Raw genomic sequence first — 21896 nt, 5'->3', positions numbered from 1 at the left:
CATTTTGTGACTTTTCTGGAATGCTCAAATGGCCTGTTGGCCTAAGTGAGTTAGGGAATAAAGTATCATTAAAAAGGTGAAAATTAATCACAACAGTATAGTCAGAAGAAAGATGTTTGATCAATATTTTCCCCAACACGCTGCCCACGAATGCTCCATAAATAGCTGTCGCACTGGTATATACAGCATTTTTGTGGGAATATGTAGGTTTGTGTGGACCTTTGTAGACTCTTAGGATTCTGTGCAACCAGTGATTTACTATCCTTGTAAACAGACATTTTGCAGAGAAAAATCTATGATCATTGCTTGTCTTCCAATCTGTGTGGCCTAGGATTTCACAATAATCCTTAACTCTTTCAGTTAGCACTTACCTTCAAGAAAATCTTCCTGACTCAAAGTCTTCACCAAAGCAGACACATCCAGTCAAAAGGTTGACATCCCTTTGCAACATATGCAACATGAAATATGTAACATATATTTGTTGTATATTATGTTTAAACTACATTTGCTTCAACACTGGTTTCTAGTAATGAGCTGTCATGAAGCAGCTAGGCTAGGATTAAGCACATACTTCTTTGGGCAGAAGCACATGGTTACATGCAAGCCATAAATCTGGAATCTTCCTCAGCTCTGCCTACAAATTCTTCATGATGCAGTGCTTAACTGCTGAAAATGTTACAAGGAATTCTGAAGGTAAGGAATGTGCCCCACAGATCCTAGGAGTATGGTGTCAATGACTGAATAAACCAAGCAGGGAAGGCTTCCTGGAAAGTCTGAGGCGGCATATGTTAATGGGGGAGGTAGACACTTGCTTCAGCATCTGGCTGGCATCAGTCATTTGTTCATTTGTTTTGTGCAATGTAAGGTCTGGTCCTTTTCTCTTTTTAATCAGCAGGTACTATAAATTAATCCTGGTTTAGTGCTTGAGATGTAGTGTACTGTGAAATTAGTATATCACTCCCTAGGAGACTAATACTCCTTCTGATTCAGTTTATCTTACTTCCATTTGTGCAGGAATGTGTTTAAGGACAAGACATTTTAACACTGAGAGATGGGGAAGAAGGAGAGGTGAAGCTAGTATCTGAACACTCCACAGCTAGGAGAGGAAGTGGGGAGTTTGTAATTAGATCCAATCTGGCTTTACATCTATTGTGTTGCATTTACACTTCATGCTTGATCAAAGAACTATTACATTCACATGGAGAAGAAAAGGTTCAAAATCTGAATCTGGAACAAAACTGTGTTAAGTTCCACTCAACATCAGAGATTTGCTTTTATCACAGCTGATGTCTTACCCACTGATACTGATATGGAGAATACACCTTTTTGGTGTGTTTTTGTTGTTTTTAATGTTCTGGCCTCTTTGGAATATTTTAAGCTGAAGACAGAGTGCTTTCCCCAATGAGCACATACATTAACCATGTGGAAAAACAAAGCATCTTTTTCACACCCAAGCCCTTCTATAGTCATTCTGTGCATTCTGTGCACGCCAGGTGAAGCAGTCAGACGTACGGAAGCAGTCTGCAGAGGCAGAGCCTTGCTTTGGTTGATGTTCACCATAAAATGGTTCACATTTTTTCTGAGAGCTTTTGAAATCTCTTACAGAGCATCAGCCCTGGTGACTGATCCAGAATTGCTAGGGCATGGCAGTAACACCCAAACTGCTGTTACAGAACTGAGTCACTGATGCATAAACCAAATGAGTGTAGAGGAAAAGAGGACCACAGTGATGGGTAAGATGTGCAGACTCTCTAAATCTGGTTTTTCATGTTATCCCCTAGTTTTTCACTGTTCATGAACTCATCAAACTCATCTTAAAACATTTGTTTACATTATTTTGTCAGCTCTAAAAATGATTCATGACAACTGACTTTATTGACTTCTGTGTATCACTGCAACAGCTGGGGCAACTTTGAATCAATCCCTTCCTTCATATGCGGGATTACTCACCTGGGCACTGTTAAAAGATATACCTAACCTGAAGTGAGTGCCTTAATCAGTGAGCCCAGACCTGTTCTTCAAGATACGAATATACTTAGCACCTTGTGGAATTTATGTCCTTACCTTAGGCATGCAGGCTCCCTTGTAACTAGTTCTGTAGTGTTTTTTAGAACATTATTAGCACTCCTAAAGATTCCGAAAGGTAGTCGAGAAGTAAAGAAGTAGTAAAGAATTTCTTTTGAGGTGACAGAAAAGGAGTGGAAACCCTTTGCAGTGGATGAGATGCTTTTACATGTCGAACAGCAAGCTGAGTTGCCCATTCTGCATGATTATGTAATGAAAGACCCTATTGTGACAACGTGATACACCCAGGGAGAAGGGGTTAGAGCTGCTCTGCGATCCTGCAGTCTGAACTTCCTGATCTTTCTGCAATTAAAATTTCAGACAGCCTTGCATGTGTGCATTCTTTTGACACTGCATTCCCTGAGAGAGAGGCTGTTTGGATTTTGGGCAAGAGACTTGAAAACACTGCTGGATAAATAAATGTAAATCAGCCGCAGATGCCATTGTGCAACTATTACTCCTCCCTAAACTCCTGCAAATACTAAACCTCTGTGTAATGAATGAGTGGTTTACGTTAATAAGGTAGTTTGAAAGGTGTTAGGGTGAGGTAAGGGAAAACAAAGCAAGGGATCATGAAGTGCTTATGAACTTGAGTCTGTTTTTCCTTTCACTGGCAGTGCAGCCAAGTGCTGCACAAAACACAGAGTTGTTGCCCTCTACTTTAACTCGTTTTCCTCTACAAATTCCAAGCAGGCCTAACACTTCTGACTGCTAAGCACAGACCTGTTCTTCAGGCTGTCCAACAATTGCCTTTCCAGTTGCAGCTCTCAGTCTCCTGTGTTAATTACATGCTGCATATCTGAATATGCTGGATGGCTGTGTGATCTTTCTATGACTTAATACTTGCAGAGTATGAGGTCCCCCCATGTGCCATCTGAGTTTGAACTGAATAACCTACTATAATTTCTGCCACATATTGCACAAGCATGCCTTAGGAGTAGTATTTTGGACAGAGATATGAGCCAGTCCCATGTATGAAGGAGTCTCATCTTCTCAGCAAGGTCAATTAGCCCAACTAGATTTCCACGTTAAACTGATTCTGAAGTAGTTCTGGTATCTGGACAGGGAAGACATAACTCTCTAGAGGCAAGGCCTGAACCTGGGCTGTGGATTTCTCTGCCATCCTTTGTACACACGCTTGTAAAAACTGCAAGCCTCACCTTTGTGCCTTTGTGCCTCTCCCAGGCATTTTCAAGCTCTTGACAATGTAAGACTGCAGGAACATGAGAACAGAGACAGTACAATTTTCTGCCTGAGCAGTGCTAAAGGCTTTCGTGTAAATGGTGATTAAGCTCTTTGATTCTGGATAATACAACACAATCAGTGACACTAAGTCCTTGGAATTCATGGAGGCTTTCTTTTCTTTCCCCCAAAATGGGAGCAACCACCCTCCCAGGTCATGGGCTTCTAAAAGGAGAATATTTCCAGATGGAAAATGGACTAAGCTCTGCTCAGAGAGAGGCCTCTCTGGTATGGAAAGAATGAATAAACTATGATACATGTCCTCCAGTACACTGTAACTTTAGTAAATTCCAAGTGAGCTAAAAGCTTTTATTGTCTGCAGCACAAGGCAAAGTATTAATGCACTAGGTTCACCTTCACATGTTCTTGTCTCCATCCTCTCTAAGAGAATATTCTGGTTATTCTGGTCATCCAGGTGTCATAATCAAGGCCTGGTAATACCACAGTGCCATCAGTCTTATGCAAAGTACAACTGGGATGCAGAGCCATGTACTGTCCTGTCCTGGCAAAACACATTTTTGCAGCCTAGCTCACCTCTAGACGAATGAAAATCACAATCCAGAAAATCTAATTAGTATTCCTAATATGAGGGGTCAGGAGAGAGGAAAGAATTGAGCCTTACTTGGATATGGTCATTGGCACAAAATACAGCTGAGTATTGCCTGGCTGATGAAGATGTGCACTTGAAGACAGTGTTCCTGAGGGCTGAATTACTCAGAATCTGCCTGTTGTGCTCCTTATGGAGAAAAGCAGGTCTTTTGCAAGTACCTAGAACACCAGCATTTTACTGAACTGTACAGGTAGAGTAGGGCAGAAAAAGGGTTTGGCACCAGGATTCCCACATCCCGCTTCCTGACCTGGTTTGGATTCTCTGCATGGCATCTTACTTTTCTTGCAAAAGAAGAAACCACTATCTCCTTGGTCTCAGAAAGTTTAATTTTGGGATCCTCTGTAAGAAAGACAAGTAGTGAAGGTAAAGATAATCTACTGACAGTTACAGAAAGGTTATAAATGCATGGTTTCCTATGATTGCTTCCATCAAATTTCCCCTCAGGTAAATCAATGTGATTAGGAAATTGTAGCATCAGCAAGGATGTTGTCACATCAGGAGATCAAGCAAGTTGCTTTTTTACCTCCATTCCAGTTCAGGTTAATCTGGAGCTGAAAATGTTCCTGCTTGGTTTCAGTTCAGACCACTAATAATTTGTTAACCACTTGCACCTGACTCACAACAGTCAGGTGCTGGAAAAGATTCAGTGGAACAGAGCTTCAGGCACAAAAAATATTACCTCCCCTTGTTAATTAACTAAAGTAAATTTTGAGAGGGTCTGGTGCTAGTTCAGGTTCTGCAAGGCTCCAAAACTACACTCCAATTCTGGTTCAAAAGAAAAATGACATTTCTAGGTGGCTTTTGGTTGGGTTCATTTCTCTGGTTGCATTGCCAGCAAGCATGGTGTCTTAGTCACCTGCTGTAAGAAGTGGTGGGTGCTACAAACAGAAAAGGCCTACTGACTCATTTACTCAGTGTTCCTGGTGAAATGGGTTTATTTGATTCCTTGCATTTACAATTCCTTAGTCCAGTTAATTGTATTTGAAACAGTCAATAAAGCTTCTGTTACTTAAGAGACTACTGTTCCAATTAACAGATCTTCCTATCAGGAAGGTCCCTTAATTTTCTTACAATTTCTTCCAGCATTGCTGTAGATACTTTTTCCTCCAAGGAGGCCAGACCAATTAAAACTTGTGGTAGCTTTTTCTGCTTCTATGTGACTCCATACAAAGGGCCAGATTTGCTCCCCCTCTCCCCATTGATACCTTCCTCACATGAGTAGTCCCACAGAAAGGAACACACTTGTATGACTAATCTGCTCAGCAGCATACAAAGTTCACTGTCTGGACTAGAATTAAATGACTTTTCTGTAGAGCACTACAGAGGTTGCAGAGGGGATGGATTAAAACTCAGGAGTCCCTAGTGGCAAATGCCTTGCTTTGAGAACTAGACCGTTCTTCCTGTCTAACTTAACTGAGTCTGGACACCAACATTTTTTTCTCAGATATTTTCTTTCCCCTTAAAAAATAAATAAAATGCAACTTTTTTCCTGTAAGGGTCTCCTCAATTGTGCCACTCTGTCTTAGTTGGATTAAATGCCTGAAAATGGTCTTGTTTTCCCCAGACATTCGCTTGCCAAACTTGTTGACCTAGCAGACGTATTGCTGTATGTTGGCGCATACATTACCTCAGCTTAAACTAATTTATGGGATGTGGCACCTCTGACACAGTTCCCCTGTTCCAAACAACAGTCTTAATCAGTCACACTCAGAAACATGTATAATACAGCTGAGGAGCTGTAACTACTAGTAGCTTTTCTCTTGATTAGGACTTTGGCGCTGGTCCATTATTCAGCCCTCTGTGAACAAATGCGTGAAGCAGCTCACTGAAGCAGAGATGGCATTGACAGATGGGTCAGTGATTTTTTTTTCTGTCAGGAAGAACAAAAATGTGTTGAGACAACTGGGAGACAGGGAAAGTCATACAAGAGGATCCTGCCTTCTTAAATTTCCTCCTTGAAAAAAGATGTCTGGAGTGAGCCTGCACTAGACCGTGGTAGCATTTATTTGTTGTTTCTTGGGATGCTATGGAGGATAGAGCTTCCTGAGGCACTGGAACATCTCTACAGTCACTTTGGAAAATAGGGATGCCGACTGTGACTCTCTGCTCTGCTTCCTTGAAAACTGCAAAATGTGGCCCTCAATATAAACATACCCAAGGGGCTGCTCCAGGTTGGAGCAAGGTTACATATCTCTTCATGACTTACTCTGAAGTTTGGGAGGACTAACCTCTCTACTGTATCTCTTTCCAAGGTCTAACCTGCTTCATCTTTTCTAAGCTAAGAACTACATAAGAGAGACCCTGGTTATGCACCATATTTATTTCTGCATAGGCTGTGGTCACTTTCTCAGCAGAGTTGTGAATTTAGCCTGACATCCCCTTCAGCATCATTTTAACTGAGGAAAAGGAAGGAGAAGCAGGAACCGAGGGCAAAGAATTTACAGGGAAATTCTAGATACAGCTAAGTACAGTCCTCTGTTCATCTGTTTCTGCAGCTTGTTTCATAACTCAGGAAAATAATTAAGGTAATTAGCTAAAAGAATTCACTTTAAAGAGTGATCAGCATTTAGAAGTGTTTTCCTTAAATTTGCCAAAAATATTTTTTCCATTTAACTCACAATTTCTCACTGCTTCTTCCTTTACTTTCCAGCTAAGTGAGCTGTTTCAAAAAATATTTGCCTGTCCTTTAAAGAAAAAAGGAGAAAAATGGGAAGCTAAAAAAAAATGGTCAACAAAGCCAAACAAAAAATTGCAAGATTTTTTCATTTTTACTAAATAACTCAAAACCAAGAAAAACAAATCTCTCTGAAGTTTGGTTTGGCCTTTTTTTCACCCTAAAATGTGTGGATGTGCAGTAAGATGGATGAAATCTTACTGTGTGAAATGGGCTCATGGTGAAGGTCCTGGTGGCTGTGACGCAGCTTCTTGCTAAGCCGGCATAGCTCACCCTCATGGCCGCCAGTTTTACCTTACTTTGCCCTACAAAGAACACCCTGAAATACGAGGTGTTTCACCCCACATTTGAAACAAAAAGCAATTTAAAAAAAAAAGGAAAACATGACTCTGGTTATTTTTGTGAACCTGGGTAGGGTGGTGCTGCTAGTAGCGCACCAGACACCGGAGCTGCCACGGGCTGCACTGAGCTGGGCAGGGAGGAAAACAGAGATGTTTTCAAGCACTCCTGAGTTGCCAAACCACCACTTCCCATTGCACTAACCCTGTCCCGACCCTTCCACCCTGCAGAAAAGGCCATTCTGCCCTACCCCAGGGCAACATCGCCTCTGCACGAGATTTCAGCCGATGAGGACGTGCAGGTTATAAGGTGGTGTTTGGACACAAAACATTCTGGCCCCACAGCTGTGACGGGAGGGAAGAGGAGGGCACCCCATGGGCAGGGCATGGGGAACAGCTGTGAGGCACAGGCAGGGGCTTGGGGGGCTGTTCCTGAGGAGCAGCAAAGGGGACTGGACTCCCTGCAGCCCTTGCTGAGATAAGAGCTGGTGGCCATGCCTCTTTTGAAGTGGGGAGATAGGCCCAAACTAATGCGTGGTGGCCAAGCTGCCCTGCAGCCAGACAATATGGGCACTTCCTGTGGGATTCAGGTGAGGGTCCGGCTATTTGGGTGAGGAGGGAACTCCTGGTTCATTCTGCTGCTTCTTTCAAGCCCCACATGCCTTGGTAGTGTTTTTAGGTGTCTGACAGATACCCTGAAATCTGTCGCTTCTGCCAAAGAATAATGGGATGTGTAAGTATGTGGGACACCTACCTATATGTTCCGTCTGCCTGAAGTAAGAGGATTTTTTTCATCTGTCCAGAATGAGGTAGGAAGAATGGAGTAGACACTGTCTGATTTTTGAAAATATAAATAGGCAGAGATGAATCCATTTTTTTCTCAGTGAATAGTGTCTTGTCACATGAGAACCAAAATATAATAAGAAAGAGGTGCAAGAAAAATGATACCTGGAGAAGAGATTGGAAGTACCTCTGGTTTTCTAGCTGTACCCTTTCAGAATTACGTCCCCTTAACAATCTGCAACCAGCTTTCTCATCCATCAGGTTTAATGGGTTTAAGGCAAATGCATTTGTGTACTGTGGGCTGAAGATAACAAAACCCAGAAAGACTGTCAAAAGCCAAACCCTAAAGCTTTGTAAGTCTGATTTCTCCTCATGTTTTCCTGCATATGTCCAGCTTCTGTGTGTTAAACTAATGTGGAACTTTCTCTCACCAGTAACTCTAAGGAGGACTAAGAGACTCAGGATTCTAGGTTTGTTTTTTTCAGTACACCATGCTCTCTGACTGTCAGCATCCCATAAGAAGCAAATTGCCATGACTAATAAGTTCCATCTCACACTTCATATGAAGAGGTTTGGTAGCTTTTTCCAGAGCCTTAAATTGAATCAGGGATAAGCCAACAAAGAGATTACAGATATATCAAGAGTTTATTTTGCGTGATTGCCACATATTTGCTGCCAGATACAGTATCCTGTTTTCCCTCTACACTTCACTTGGAGATCAGATCAAATAAATCTCAACTTCTCAGTTATGTAGAAATAAAGCAAGCTGCCTTCCAGTTCTGAAATACTTTTTATTTAGCCAGAAATGAAAAAACCCCAGGCATTATGCTGAGAGAATTCACTTGATTTGAAAAGAGATTTTGGTGAAAGGTTTTTTCAAGTCTTTTCTGGGAGATGAGCCTGCGAGCCCAAACCATGACAAACAGGACTGGGGGAGAGGAGAGAGAAAAAACAATCCTCTGTGGACTTTTTCACTTAAAAATACTTTGGTTGTTTTCTGAGAGCTTTTCCTCTGAGCCCTGACCTATTTCCACCTGCTGCCTGGCATTTGATGAAGCACATTACTAAATGAATCCATTGTTATGGTTGGAAATAAATTTCCTCACTGGCAAAGGTTAGACTTTAGGATGCTTTTTACAGCCTTAGACCTTACAGTCAGCACATATTTGGGTGGATACTCAGGTTTCAGGAGCAGCTCCTGGTGCTGCCTCTCCTCTTAGGTCTCTGGATGTGACTAGGCACAAGTGACCTTTCTTTGATCTACAGAGACCAGTGAGAGCCTCTGTAGCAAAGTGGCTGCTTGTTATCCAGCAATGATGAGTCCATAAGAGAAGCTTCAACTTTTACCTGACACAAGGAAACCCATTGTGTTGAATTGACAGTAAAAAAGATCTTCAGGGTAATTATGTTGCAAAGCAGTGATATATTTAGAAAGCTTATCTATCTTTAATTGTGGTCAGTGAACAGGAGGGATAAAATGATCCTGCTGCTGAACACTCTTGGAATAGTCAGGTGCTGGTGACTGCCATCATCTCTGGCAAATAATGTGTGAGTCTGTGGTCTCCCAGCACATTTATCTGTGAGCATGAGTCATGACTGCACACCAGCATGCCCACCAGACTTACCTGCTCTCTTCTGTACTCTTCTATATGCACTGCTCTGCTTACAACTCAGGCCAGGTAAGAACCTTCAGAACAAGAAGTTGAACAAATCTATTAGAAACCTGTCATTCCAACAGCTCTTTACTAATGAGGTAAATCCTTTCCAGCTATTGGTGGAAAAAAATCAGGTGATCCTATGAAAAGCAAATTTAGGTACTCCAAACTATCTAACTGGAGGAGCAGAAGTTGTGGACATTCTGATATGGAGGATAGAGGGAGGTGCTGAGGAAATTCAGTTTATTGAATTTGATGGGTGTGAGATGTTGGGATGCATTTTGCCATGGATATTTAGTGCAGGAACTGTGCAGACACTGTAATTTCATTCATCCATCTTCTGTGAAAATTAGAGTACTTAACAGCAGAGTCTGAAGGCTTTATTATCATAGTAAAATGCAACTGTAGATGTATAAAAATGTGTTGCACAGTACAGAATAAAAATAAGACAGATTCCTGCCCCAGGAGCTCATCAATTAGATTCCAAATGCCCATGTTGAATTCCAGCTTCCAGAATTTTGAGTGCCAGCCAGGCTTTCCACACGCCTTGAATTCAGGGGTTTGCTGTGGCCTCAACTCTTGCTACATAGCTCCAACCCTTTCTTCTGCTGCTGCTCTGGGCTGGCTTAAGAGGCTGTTGCACTGTGAGCTGTGAGGGAAACAAATGATTCCACAAACTATTCCAAGATTTGTAGGCCTCTGAAATAGGTCCAGAACTGGGAAGTGAATTTGCAAATTTATACCCTGGCACTTCCTCTGTAACCAGCTGAGCCTAATAGGTGTGAGCAGGGCATTCCTACTGGAATGGGCCATCTCTAGAGGAACCAACAGTGGCTTAGGGCCACCACACACTCAGGCACAGGGAATGAGACTGGGGCAGCTCTACTTACTGCCTTTGGTAGCTGCACTGTAGAAACCTATCAGGATACTGGGTGCCTTCCAGGTGATCCCCAATGCCTGGCTTTGTTGTTTCTGGTTAGAAACATATGTAACCCATGTCTTCATATCCCAGAGTTTAAAGGAAAAGGTTGAAATTCAGTGGTAATCTGAATTAATTGGCTCTGACCTCACTGTAATAGGGAAAAAAATCTTAATGGATATAAGTGAATATCAAATCTGAAGGAGAGGGACTTGATGGGGAGATGGAGATGGAGATCACTGTGGCACACTGAAGAAGATTTCACTTGCTCTGACCTATAGTTTTTGAGCATTTCAATCAGAGAATCTGACCATTCTCTTCAGTGATTTATTTTCACATTACAGAAGCTAACTCTTTCTGCATGTCCTGATATCACTGGGAGAGGGAGCCTCATTGCATAACCTCAAAACCCTTTTCAGTTTTGTTTATTCTTACCAACATGTTGCATGGGTTGTTACCAGGGTTCTGTGGATGGCAGGAATCAATCTCAACGAAGTGGCTAGAGAGCAGTTATTGTGATGCTAAAGAAATCACCACAGCAGTAGACTTCTGCTCCTGTTGCCAGCAGAGGTTTGCAGACTCAGACAGTTGCTATCTCTTAGTATCTTATCCCCTTACTAAAATTTCTGCGCATCAGGCAAGGGATGATGAGGAGGACATAATGAGAGAGGTTATATTTTTCCTAATAGGAACTTCATTTTTAGAATTCTCAAGCAAGCATTAAGTTCATGAGAAAAAAATACTGACATTATCCTACAAATACTTTTATCTGTTGCCAGGCCAGAAAGCTGATTTTCTGGAGCTTAAAGTGTAGCCCTGGAAGCATGTAGGCTTTGTAAGCCTGCACTATGTGAACAGGCTTGCCAGTGAAAGTTACAGGAATTCCAGTTTATAAGTATGTAGCACTTGCAATAACATCATAAATATTTCCTTTCACATCACACTTGCAGTTCCCAGCACTGTTAATACAGATATATTGTCAATCCCCAGCCACTGAGGAAGGCGAGCTTGTCTGGAAACTGGTTCATTCCTTTACTGGAAAGCCCATTCGTTCCAAAAGTCTGTAGTGAGCTGGTTGTAAAGTGTGGGCCCCTGGTTTCCCTTCTAAGCACAAGGAGATTATTTTTGTTATTTCTTCTCTAGCAAAGACTCTGGGGTCTATCATCTGACTTCCTGACATGTTTGTTTATCCTGGGCTCGAATAAGTTCTTCACCTCTTAAAGCCACAGACAGAAGAGCATGTCTCAGTATAACATCTCATTTCCTTTAAATCTGTTGCTGGATAGATGGTGGGATCCTTTGTGCTGCCGATTTTCTCAGTAACGCATTGAGAGCAGGACTGTAGCAGAAGTAAGGCAGCACTGAAAATGATGACTATTTTTCCCTGTCAAGGCAATGTCTGTATATGCACATTAGAATCCCAACAAGCACCCTTAATCCTTTTGTGCTTCTTTATATCTTAGCATGTTTAAAAGTGGTTCACTATGAAACAATCTGAAAAATAAAGTGTTTTTCTGAGAAATTAGCACAACTTTAAATGTTAAGTTTTTTTTATTTATGTGTAATAATAAAAATGTTAAAAATCCACTCTTTGCATTGAATCTGAGCAAAGAATACATACAAAAGAGAAGCTGATTTTGCTCTTAAAAGGTTTCTGATGTGCAAAGTGTGGAGGTATACCAGAAGTGAATGGCAAGATCTGACTGCAGATATCAAGGCTCTTTCTGCAAATTTAGAGAGATGTGTGTCCATGGAACTGCTCCATCATCACATCCAACAGCTGACTTAACACTCTAGCTGAGAGTCCAGCAAACAAGATTTTTGCTATGTTGTGTTCACTCACCTCTGTTCATGTTAGATTGTGGTCCAGGAATTCGAACTGTCATGGTCCAGCCCAGCAACAGCTGTGACACCATGTCTGGTGGGGCTGCAATTGCATTGGCAAAGCTCCATGGAAATGGACAGTACAGAGGATGATGATGATGACTTTTGCCTAAGAGCTGAGAACATGGCTTTAGGTCTTAAATATGAATACTCTTCTATGCCATCTTGAATGGAGCCTGCTGGACCTGCTTTTTTAAGTGTGTCATTGAAGAAACCCATTGGCTTTGCAGCTTTAGTCTTGCACAAATTCCATATTCCATAGGGTGGAACCCAGCACAGGTGCAGCTCTTGTCGAGTACCCAAATTCTACCAAGAACTAAGGGCTTTAATGCATCATGTTTTTTGAAACCTGCAAGAGCAAAATCTTCAGTGGAACCCTGCAAGGGGGATATCACAACATCCAACTTTCGGCATGGAACTTAGATGAGTAAGATTTGAGTGTCAAAACACCATTGTTTCTGAAGAGATCATTGTCCTGCCTAATGACACAAACACAGATTATAAACCTTGGATGTCATCTTGTGTATTTATAAAGTATGCAAAACCAGGAGCATGTTCCTCCAAACACAGTAGGAGTCAAGGTGTTTTCGGTTCTTAGCCTTTCAGAGACAGCATGGTGAAAGCCGCCTTTCTAGACCTTTTCACAGAGTTCCCAGTGTTTCTATTTAAATGTTGAATTTTGTTTCTTTTCTTTGCTCTCACTTACATAAGTCCATCCCCTGCTCTAATACACAGAAAAACATGCATGCCCTTGTGATATAAATATGTACCTAATGAAGCCATTCTGCTGATGTGTTTGAGGTTTTCAAATTGCTTTTCATTTGCATATGCTTTGTGTGGTTAAGGTACCTGTGGTTTGAGGTTACTATCAGCTCATACTGTTAATTATCAGACTTTGATAAATTGTTCTTTAATGACTTTGTGTTTATTGACATTGTCCAAAGGACTCAGTTGAGCTTCAAGGAAGATTTTTAAGAGTTCCATTAATTTCACTTTTTCAAATCCAGATAAGCAAATTAATGAGGCAAATGCTGATCCCTCTGAAAAGTCAGCTGGACTTTTTCTATCCCTTCCCATACATTAGCAGTAGGAAATATTCTGTTGGAAATGAGACAATAGCTAGGGGAGCAGTGGCTGATGCAGACTATACCCCACCTCATAATGGCTGAGGCTGGATGTGTGGCAAGGTGGTTGGGTGTGTAATCTCACTTACCAGGAAATGGAGCAGTCCACATTCCTGGCTCACGTGGAGTGAAAACTGTTCTTGCAAAAAGACCAGGAGAGAGCTACGTAGCACCTTGGACTCTTCACAAGGAAAAACCCATGTCAGTTTACTTTGTTGCTTTTCTACAAATAACCACTCTTTGAGGGAGATTTTATTTCCTCTCCCAAAGTTTGTATATTCAGAGTAGTGTTTCCTTACACAGACTCTGTGCTCATCCTGTGTTCTTTGTCCTTTCATGTCCAACAATCCAACATTAATATTTTGGTTCTGTGGTTTTCTGACTATACACATGGATGCCTCCAGTTAGGCTAATGACATGTGATTTTAATTATTATTACTAGTAGTAGTAGTAGTAGTGTTAATATTTCCTCCAGAAATACAGAGTTCCTAGACAGAATCAGAGCCCTACTGGAATGAGTATTTTATACATTCATGTACTGTCTTAAGAACAGATCTAGTTTTCTATTACAATTAATTTCTAATTGCTGGCAAACCAGAAATCTTCAGGATTTCTTTAAGCAGATGTTTTGTTCTTTTTCCATATGAAGCAGAACTTTTCATTGTTTATTTGCTTTTTAGGGCTCAGTTATCACTGAGTTTTGCTTTTGTACATTTTCATCCTCATCTACTTAAATCTCGTGGTGTTTCTGTAGATGTATCTTATCAGTATTGTCTTTAAACATATTTAGGGAGAAGACCAAATGGAAGGGGACCAAAGTATTATCTGCATAGTACCAAGTATAACATTTGTTTCGGAGCCTGCACTGGCTTTGGTGCACATGGCTGCTGGTCTTTGGAGCCAACAAACTCCTTATATTTCATTGTCTAACACACAAACAAGCCCCAGTTACATAAAATATTGTTATGAAATACAGTGGAGTTATGCAATGTGTGAATCAAGTTGAGCTTGAAGCAAATCTCCATTTCCTGTGAACTTAAACAATGGTGAAATTTTGGATCTGGGTGAGAATTCTGTAGCTAAAGTTGACCTGGAGAAATTTAATTGCTGGATATTGCTAGGACCTGATTAGTACCTGAGGGTTCAAATGCTGACAATGATTCATTTCCTGCTTACTGCCAAGGGAAGTGTGCTTCAACATAATGCAACAGGGAGGAAGAAAGGACAGGGAAAAGTCAGCCCCCTGCCACTTCACAAATGGCATTAGACTGAAATCTTTTGTCCTGGGAATTGTTTAAAACAATGCATGGTCTGTGAAAAATAATCTGGAGAATCTCCACGATGAATCTCTCCAGACCAGCACAGACTGTGAAAGCCAACAACAAAAAAACCACAAAGCTTGTTTTAGTGAAAAACAAACAAGCAAAAATCAAAACCCAAAAATCCGTTCTAGGGCTTGTAATTTAGGACAAAAAGTGACAAATGCATTAGATTGACTTTAAAAACCAAAAAGACATGTTCTAACTAGTTGCAGTGAACCAAGACTTCTATCACTCTATTCTTCTAGAGAAGCAGACTAGATTTATATGTAGTTTTGGAAGGGGGAAAAGAGCAGATTCTCTCTCAAATCAGTTTCGTTTAGAGCACAGCCTGATGTAGCTCTGCTTTCTGTCATCTGTGGATGAAACAGCATTTTTTCTTCACACACAAAAATAATAACTGCTAAAGGGTGTTACTTTCTCTTTTGCTCATTTTCAATTGCTCTTTCTATTCTTCTAGAATTCACTGATCTTCTTGGTAGAGCCTCTTGAAAGTGCTTATGCAGATCATAGGCAGATCTTTATATCTTATGCCTGTAATACTAACAAAATATCCTCAGTACATGGTATCTCATTTGCCCCTTGAAGTCAGCCAAAAAGCCTCTGATTTACTTTAGTGCTGTTTGGCTCAGACTCTGAATGTTGATTTAGTAATGTCACAGCAATAAACACTGCTTGAGTTTCCTGAAAAACAGTTGAAAGCTGTATATTTACTCTTCCTAACTTTTCTCTTAGAAGATGACACACACATCCTTAAGCCAAGCCTAGCCTGAATTAACTGCTGTCAAAGAATACCTGACATAAATAATGTTGTGTTAAAGCAGCTACAGTACGGGGAGGAATTTTTTAACTCTCCCAGTGTTCTCAAACTCAGACTTGTTATATGAATAGGACCTTGTACGTGTAATTTTTACTGAAGCATACTAAAAACTCCATCAAATTAGCATTATCCCCTTTGAATTGGCACTGCTCACTGCTTCCATGCTCTTCATTAGAAGAAATACATCTGATCTACAGTTGTACTTCTAAACTTGTTTTCAGGCACTTTCCCTGCACATCACCATACAGCTGCCTTAAGATACAGCAACCCACATTTCTTTAGAGAACCTCTAATGAGAGCAATTCAGAGCAGACAGCAATTTTAAAGATATTTAGTCTAAAGCATAAAGAGTAAGTGATATGAGGTGGGGGTTGTTGTCCTGGGCATTGAGTTGGCTCTTTGGCAGAAAATAACTGGGGTTATTCAGGAGCTCTCTGGCAATTTTGATGATGCTGCCTCTCATGAAAATGCTTGTGTTTCACTGCCTCCACAGAAACAAATCTAGTGACAGGTTTCAGCAGTGATGTAGGAATCAGCTCTTTTCCATCCTAACTTGAAACCAGGACTTTATACGCTAATCTACTTAATGAAAATACTGCTGTTTTGTCCATGCACAGATGTAAGGAAATGAAAAACAATTGAAAATATTCAAAAGCCATTTATGTCCACTTCTATAACATAACTCCTCCAACGGTCTCTTCTAAAACAAGAGAAAATAGATACTGAGGTCCAATTCCAATTCAGAAATGTGCTTGATGCGTCTGATCAACTGTTAGCACATTAAAATACTCCTAAATTAGGATGTAAAGATAAATATCTCTGTTGTAAATCAGGCTCACAGTTGTGTGATAAGATTTCCTATTATTGCATTGTTACTGTTATGAAGTAAAGAATGCTTACTATAAATTTAATGTATTTTAGTAACCTAGCAAAGATTGCCAAGGTTTCTTATAAAAGGAGCAAATCTGGTTTCTATTCTTCCATGTTTTTATGTAGCGAATATTCTTTTCAAAACCCCTCTTTTGGCCTTTGTTTTCTTGTCATTGTGGATTAATGAAACTGCTCTATCATTGGGATTGTCACGTAGATTGTCATGGAGCAAGTTACAAGTACAAGTTGAACAATTTACCTCTGCCTCTAAATGACAATTGGCAAAGGGTTTTACTCATGTTGCTTGCATTCCTTCCTGAAGAAGAACTTTTATTAGTAGCTGGTTGTAGGATATGCCCAGCCACTGCCCTGGAGGGACGTCTGCTGAGATTGCACAATCCCCAGCAGGACTCCCTGGAAAGGCAACCACTTCTTTAGTCACGGCGAGAAAAGACAGACCCAGAATCCTCTGGGAAACCCTATGCAGATCCTTTGTAACCCATTGGCCTTTACCCTCTGACACCCATCCCCTGTATCCCTATAAAAGCAAGCCCTCTGCCCCTGCAAGATAGAGCTCTCGTCCCTGGCTTTCCCCTTCGCTGGAGTACAGACCAACAATAAAGCTACCTCGTGCGGAACCAGCCACACGAACCTCTCGTCTCTCTCTCTGGTCTGGCTTGGCCTGGAGGCTGCCTTGCAGAGCTGAGCTGGAATCACGAGCTGACAATCACTAAAGAGCTGACAGCTTCTGCACGGGCCCTCCTGCCAGCAGCTGAGGGAAGACACCGGACCTCAGGAAGGCGATTCCTTTCGGGACCATCTCCCCAGACCGGTCACCTCTTCCTGGGTCAGAGCTACTGACCCCTCCACCAGCTGTAATAGCTGGTGGCTTTACTAGTGTGTCATGTACAGATGAAATACAGGGCTGTCACCTTCAAAGAAATTGAGTTCCACAGCAGTATCAGGCATTTGAGTTTTATTCACTTTGTTAAGCAGTTCCTATGGAGTCTACATCCTGAATCTGACAAAACAAAATGCTGAAGGGAGAAGCACACAGGTTTGTGGAGTGTTGGAATGATGCTTCAGCTGCCTTGAGCTGAACATAGTTCCTAACAGATGAAAAACATTTTTGTTCACTTGAGATAACTGCAAGGCAGCCAAATGATTACATTCAAACTTTCCAAAGCTTGGAAATATTTGCTTCTGAGTCACAGCCAAACATGAGTAACGGCTGCCCAGAAGGGATACTGTTGTTTGGAAAGAGACAGACAGCTATAACTGATTGCTGTGCTGAGCCTGGAAATTCCATCTCAACCTTATCTTCAGCATCATGCTTTTGCAGCGCTCTCATGAGCTCCACCACTGCTGAAGCAGCAATCCAGGAGCAGCAGACCCACCTTTATGATGCGACAAACTGCTCCAACAAAAATTGTGGTGAATCCCTACACTGAGAAACAAGTAGTCTAGCAAGCAGGTAGCCTGGAGAACAGAAAGCAGTCATCAGTGTTCCTTCCAAAAAACCATAAATGTACTGCATAAAATTCAGCAAGTGATCTTTCTCTTTTTTTAAATTTGATTTTGATTTTTTGATTTGTGTGGTCAAACAGGATGTTCTGCCAGAATTAAATACAGGTTAGCCTTTATCAAATGACTGTGAGTAGTTGGCTGTTAACCATTTTTGTTGGTTTTGTGACTTGGAATCTTGGCCTACAGCAATTTATTTTTGCGTGTGGTGAATGATATTTCACCTATTTTTTGAAACACAGTTATTCTTGGAGTAAGAACTAAACATTCCAAGGACTTGCTGTAAATTGAAAAGAAACATGTAGGATCTTTGTAGAAACAAGTCACACAGGAAATGCCTTCAAAACAGTTTTGTATTGGACTGAGCAAGAGATACCGATTGGGATACTCATGGAGAATCAAAAGTGACAGACATGCAATATTTGGTTCTTAACTTTATTTATGGCGCCAATATGTCTCTATCCAATCTTCCCCAAGAAGGCTTTCTTGAAGACCTTAGTATGATCTTCCCTACTCAAGCATCCTGCCATTTTTAATGGGAGAAGGTAATAACATTAGGAAACAATCAAAAAAACCCCCTCCCAGGTTGAAAACAGTGCCTTTCCTGTGGTGCTTCAAGTCTCTATATGGATTTCACTTACCACCAACCAAAATGTTCCTTTTCTAAGAGGAGGAAGACTGACTCTTGGAAAGGACTAAAAGGTTCTGGGCATTTGGAGTCTCTCGTTGCTGCCAGCTTTTCAGCTAAATACAGTTGCAGACTCTCCACTGTGCATAGGGGGATAAAAAGCAGATGCCTTTCAAATCCCATGAAGTTTCTGTAACTGTCATTTAAAAGAAAACACCTTTGACTTGTGCAGCAGGCAAGCCTGAACTGAAACCATAGGGAGAGAGTAAATATGGTCCTCCTGGTGTCATTTTAAAAGCCTCTTTTCTGTCTGTAACTGCTCTTTAAAGGTAAATAAACACTGTTCTCTTAATACGTGAATTTCTTCCCCAGTACTCTGTTAGGGATTGCACAAATATTACCTCAGTGTATATTCAGACATTATTAAAACAAATTATTCTGTTGCAGTACTGCTAAGGCCCATTCATTCATTCATTCATTCATAATGGTGGAGGACTGTGCAATGTCCCTGAGGTATGCCAGAAACAACCGTTCTCTTGTAAGCTTACACAATCAGTTATTTAAAATTGATTTATTTTGTTAATGTCGTATAATGGCTCCCAGGAGGAGATGAAAACAAACAGATCAGAGCTGATTATGCCTCCAGGTTATAGCTTGAGACAAGGCAGTAACTCGTGGGTCTAGAACTCACAGCTACAGAAAGATACTGCTTTGTGCTCTGTGTGCTTTTTTCTCCTTGCAAACCTTTGAACCTCACAATGTTCATGTGCCTCAGGGCCTAAACCACCACAGGCCTGCATTGTACAGCTCGGCCCAAGGTCTCCAGATTGCCTGGACTGTACCTGGCAGAAGTCCAAAGAGGCTCTGTGTTGTACACACAGCTATGGGTAGTTTCAAACCATCCTTTAAAGCTCCCCTGCTCTTAGGTTCCTCTAGTCTTGGCCAGGTATTGGCATTGGATAAAACTGGCCAAAGAAAAAAATCTCAAAACAGCTGGGGATTCCTGGTGAACAGAGACAATTTGTTCCCCCTTTTATACTGTGTGTGTTGAAAACAGCAAAGGCGTGACCTAGAATACAATGATCTGTATTGGAAATTGCTCAGCCCAAATAGGAAATTTGGAGCCATGTTCTGATTTGGCTTCCAAGAGGGATTTTAGCATATAGACATCTCTCTTCCTCTCAAAACCATTGTTCATGGTTTCATCATTTCATGGTTTTCATCATTCATGGACATCGTTTCATGTGTTGCATGGTCCTGACTCTCCATTTGTTTCCATTTTCACGTCAGATGCAGGTTTCTGTCAGCTTTAATTAGCTTTAATTAGTCAGTGGTACGACTATGCAGCAGCTTTCTCTTGCCACAGGAGAGGGGTCATTCCTAACCTTGCTGCTGAGGTCGTTCCTTACCACTGCTGCTGTAAACAGCCCATGAATTACTTTTGCAGGAACAAAGCAAAACATCAGAAACACGAAGGGAGAAATCTGCTGTGTCGTGTGTCCACACTCACACTGAACTGCTGCGAATGCTCTCAACCCAGAGGCCGTTTGGCCAGCTGGATGAGGCACACTACAGACAGTGGCTAAGAATGTAATTTCTGAGTAGGACTGTTGCACTGGCTGCTGTCACTGTGGTCAAAGTGCCTTCTGGCTGCAGTCACACATGAAAACCTGCTATAGTGGGAGCTGCTTCGCTTGTATGTAGCGCAGCACGAAGCGGTGTTATCATACACATTCCCCTTCCCAGCAAAGCTGTATAAGGGCTGTCAGATCTTTGCTCTAAATATAAAATTCATGCCTTGGAGCTACTTGACTGCTGATCATTATGTAGCCCTGCAAGACTAAATCCTTGGGATTCTGTTGCTTGGCTGTGCTTGCCTCCGCAATCCATGCTTTTAGATAGTCCCTGAGGAGCAGAATCTGCCTGGCCTGAATGGTGATAGATTGTTGAAAGCAAAGTCATCCCCTATCTGTAAGAGAATCACAAGTTTTCCTTATATTCCTGGATCTCTGAGGCTTCAGTGGATAACAAGATCTTATTTCAATCCCTTGGCAACTATCTAGGGATCTGTCCAATAAAACAGTTATATTACTTCAAATAAAGTGAGGCCAGGACCAAGGATACATTTATGGTTTCTTAATGCCTTGTTTAACTGTTGCTACTTTAATGGTGTTTGGCCTTCAGATTTCGGCCTGATTCAAACCTCTGAGGGCTGAGCTTTCAAGGCAGAGTTGTCCCTACATCTCTTGGGTAGCTGTATCAAGTATATTAGACTGACACAACTGTGACCCTGGAATGTACTTTACGCCTGTGGCTGAAGGCCCTGAGTAGACCCTTCTGAGTGACACTTTTGAGTGTCTTCTGAGCATCTACTGAGCAGACACTTCTGAGGCTTATTCAGAGAAGGCCTAGACAGCACCTGCACACTTAAAAGCTGTTGGGAATCTCTGCATAGTCTGAGGTCTGCCCAGCCCTAGCTAGAGCCTCACAGTTTGTTTTAACTATGATCTTCCTTGCATGGGTCCTGGAACTGTTACACGCTCCTAATGTAGATGTGTCACTCTGTGCTGACAATGGCTTCATTCTTTGGGCCCTGCCTATTACAAGATGTTTGATTTCTTTCTTTTTATTTTAATGATAGGTATAAAACTCACTGTTGTTTAATTTGCAAGTTCTTTTTGAGGTGCATGAAAGGCATGAAGTAAAAGAGATAGAAAGTATACATCTGTCATGAAGACTTGAAGTTATTTTCTTACACACTGTACCTATTTTGACTATTCAGATGGTAAACTATCCCTGGTAAACTAGGACCTCTAAATTTACCAGTAATGCATAAATAACATTAAATAATAGTAATGTTACATCCATATATCTATAAATGCATATGGTATATATACAGCACAAATCTGTTTTGTAAATACCAGTTTAGGATTCTGCTTTTTTATTCAGAGCTTTTTATCAAGACAATCTTTTGGTAAAATTTAAAAGCACGTGAAATTTCCAATAAAAGACAAACTCTAGAAAAAGAATAGAGCAGGCATTGGGACAAAAAGGATGAGCAAATAATAATGTTTATATGTAGAGTATGGATCAGATTTCAAAAGCAAATGAAATAAACTTAAGCAAAACAGCATGTATTCCAAGTTGGAATCAGCTATAATGTTATGAGAAATCTGTGTACCTCCTATTGTAAATATTTATACTTTTGAATTTCCTTAGTAAATGCCAGATATTATTCCCCAAAGAACATTATTTACTTGTTTTAGGTTTTAGCTTATCTGCCCTTCAATTCTCTGGTGAGATCAAATTCTCACATTACTGACACATGGGAGTTTGTTTATTGCAGATCAAAGGGGAATACAATTCATACATGCATTACAGCATAATCTCTTAACACCTAGCAGAATACAGTGATTAAAATCTGACTTCATAGAGCATTAAA

This window comes from Corvus cornix, chromosome 1 (assembly GCF_000738735.6).
Source record: "Corvus cornix cornix isolate S_Up_H32 chromosome 1, ASM73873v5, whole genome shotgun sequence".
NCBI classification, from domain to species: Eukaryota; Metazoa; Chordata; class Aves; order Passeriformes; family Corvidae; genus Corvus; species Corvus cornix.
The sequence above is the reverse complement of the archived record's forward strand: the minus strand, read 5'-3'. Positions refer to the sequence as shown.